A 3,366-nucleotide genomic window follows, 5' to 3' on the forward strand; every position below is an offset into this window, starting at 1 on the left:
GCGACCCCCATTTCAGCTTCCATCTGAAGGAGAGTTTAAAAGGGCCCCTTCCCCGTCTCTTCCATGCTCTTCTTCCTCTGTAGCCCACACCTTCCTCTCTGTCCTTTCTGCTGCATGGGGAAGGGAAGCCCGTGAAATAAAGGCCATCTAAATTCTTTTCGTATATTTGGCTGAGTTATTCTTTCCCTGGTGGTCAGCGAATCTAACATTTGGCAAGCGGCGAATCCAACAATAATTGATGCATGGATACACTCAACTGAAATCTTTAGCATTAGTATTTTTTTAAGATTTATTCATTTTATTACAGCCAGATATACAGAGAGGAGGAGAGACAGCGAGGAAGATCTTCTGTCCGATGATTCACTCCCCAAGTGAGCCGCAACGGGCCGATGTGCGCCGATCCAAAGCCGGGAACCTGGAACCTCTTCCGGGTCTCCCACATGGGTGCAGGGTCCCAATGCATTGGGCCATTCTCAACTGCTCTCCCAGGCCACAACCAGGAAGCTGGATGGGAAGTGGAGCTGCCGGGATTAGAACGGGCACCCATATAGGATCCCGGGGCTTTCAAGGCGAGGACTTTAGCCACTAGGCCACACCGCTGGGCCCTAGCATTAATATTTTTAAGATTTATTTTATTTTTATTGCAAAGTCAGATATACAGAGAGAGGAGAGACAGACAAGAAGATCTTCCGTCCGTGGATCACTCCAACAGTGACCGCAACATCCAGTGCTGCGTGGATCTGAAGTCAGGATTCCTCCAGGTCTCTTGCATGGGTGCAGGGTTCCAAGGCTTGGGACCATCCTCGACTGCTTTCCCAAGTCCGAAGCAGTGAGCTAAAAGGGTAGTGAAGCTGCCCGTGTTAGAATCGGTGCCCATAAGGAATCCTGGAACATTCAAGGCGAGGACTTTAGCAGCTAGGCCATCGCACTTGGGCCAGCATTATTCTTCATATAAATAGTTTTGTAATATCCAATAAAACCATGTTTTTCCTACATGAGCTAAATATTTTGTTAGCGGGATAACAAAATCACTAAAATGAGAGCTATTTTTACATTAACTTAAGGAAATTCATTTATTTAACTGGTTAGGATTTTGACTTTAGTAACTGCATGCAATTTGTCAGTAGGCTTGTGAGGTTTTTTTTTTTTTTTTTTTTTTTTTTGATGGTCAAAGCCGTAGTTTATTAGTAGCATCAGACTTTATACACTGAGCGTCATATAGGATAAGGGAGGAAGTGCTGAGCTTATCAACAAAACCATTAATGCTTGTTTGGAATTCCTTTTGTCTTGTATATTCCACCAAGTGTTCTCATATACATATGCAGATGATATCCAATAAGGTATACAAAAGGTAGCCATTTGGTTATACTTCTCCAAATATTATCCAACCAACTATAATCCTGTGCTCACTGACCTTTTAGGGTCACAATGTCCTCCTACAAATCCCCCTTCTGTGTTTTGTAAAATTAGGCCTGAATGATGTATGTAGGAGAAACATGCTCTTGGGCGAGCAGAAAAATGGGGAGAAACAATATTATTTAACCAAAATCAGAGTGGCACAGGAACAGTGTAAAGACCAACATTGACATACATAGCAGCTGAGTTCAAACATAACATCAAAGTTCTTTACAGTTACATCTTCTTTAGCATTAACAGTTGGCTTGTGAGTTTTATAGGTTGCATTTTTAAACGGTTACACTGACAGTTCAACATTATAGGACTAGCACTAGTTCTTCCATGAATTTCAAATTTATGTTTGGCAAGCAACAGGAAACTAATCCATGTACAGTGTTGATTCTGAAATAGAATTTCAGACATGGTGTATTTTCCGAATTTAGTAGCATTCATGTGGAAGTCACTTTTATTGAAAATAGAGTCCAGCTACTAGGCCTGAAGCTCAGATAGCTCGGCCTTGTGTGGGGAGGGGGTGTGGTGGCCTGCAGGATATGTTAGGGGCTGGGAAGAACAGGACACCAGCTTGGCCTCAGGGAGAAAGGGGTGTTGGAGGCCATGCTCTGGGAGGGGCTGGGGAGGAGTGCCAGCCTCAGATCCAGCCCAGGTGTGAGAGGCCTGTGGCACCAGGGCGCCTTGGCAGCGGCCGGTACAGAGCAGTGCTTCTCACCTTCCCAGAAGGTTTATCAGTCAGGTCACAGCAGCAGGGATGGGGGCTGGTGGGGGGACTTTGAGAAAACAGTTAAGAACACCTCTCCAGGGACACTGGTCAGCAGATCCTGCTTCTGACTCTACAAGGCGTGCCAGATTGGCTGGGAGGAAAGACTCCATTTCAAGAACTCATGACTTTCAGGTGGCCTGCACCTTCCAAGGACCCGGCTTTCCTTGTCTGTGGCTCAGTTTGGGGAGGACACATATAAGGGTCCACAGTTCACCTGGAGGGGACCGACTTTAGGACACCTTTCTGCCTCCCCATGGCACCACCTGGATTCTCACACCCAGGCCTGGAGCCTGGAGCCTCCTGCTCCCCCAGCAGACACCAAATCCCCAATTTTGGGACTCCAGGAGCCGGAGGGTGCTGGCAGCCCTGGAGCCCCGGTCTGTGCAGGGCTGCCCCAGGAAAAAGTGAAGCGGCCCATGAACGCCTTCATGGTGTGGAGCTCCGCTCAGCGCTGCCAGATGACACATCAGAACCCCATGATGCACAACTCAGAGATCTCCAAGCGCCTGGGCGCGCAGTGGAAGCTGCTGGGCGAGAACAAGAAGCGGCCCTTTGTGGAGGACGCCAAGCGGCTCCGCGCCCAGCACCTGCACGACTACAAGTACCGACCTCGGCGCAAGACCAAGAACACCGGCTGAAATGGCGGCCAGCCCTGGGGACCAAGTTTCGTGACCACCCTAGTGAGCAGGGGTGTTGGGTACCAACCCCCCAACTACTCAGCCTACCTGCCAGGTCACTACAGCTCCTCCCACTACAAAGCCGAGGAGCCCCTGCCCTGCTCCGTCCCTCAGAGCGACCCAGAGCAGCTCAGAGCAGAGCTGCTGCCTTCCTACAAGCCCTGCCCATCCCCTGCCTCCCCCGCTCCCTACAGCTCCCCGCTGCCCGGTGCTCCCCTGCCCCTTACCCACCTCTGACCCACATGGATGTGAATCTAACAATAGGACCGCCCCCCCGCACACCTGTTTCTATAAAGCAGTCTTGAATCAGCCAAAAAAAAAAAAAATAGAGTCCAAACATTTGAGGTTTCTTCCATGATCTCTAATCTTATGATACAAATCTTTTAACAAGCTGATACTAGGACTCTATCGTCATAAAAACAACTGAACTGTTGTCAGTTTTCCTGCTCCATTAGGAATAGTGTATCTGACAGTATGAAATTGTATGTGTGTGGAACAAAGCCATTCATTTCGAGA

General features: G+C 48.5%; 1 pseudogene; it reads left to right on the top strand.

The window, feature by feature from the left end:
• The first annotated feature begins 485 nt into the window (after positions 1-485).
• LOC131482746 (protein SOX-15-like) lies at positions 486-3,087 on the top strand (annotated as a pseudogene).
• Positions 3,088-3,366: the final 279 nt, after the last annotated feature.

Source organism: Ochotona princeps, chromosome 20 (genome assembly GCF_030435755.1).
Source record: "Ochotona princeps isolate mOchPri1 chromosome 20, mOchPri1.hap1, whole genome shotgun sequence".
Taxonomy (NCBI): domain Eukaryota; kingdom Metazoa; phylum Chordata; class Mammalia; order Lagomorpha; family Ochotonidae; genus Ochotona; species Ochotona princeps.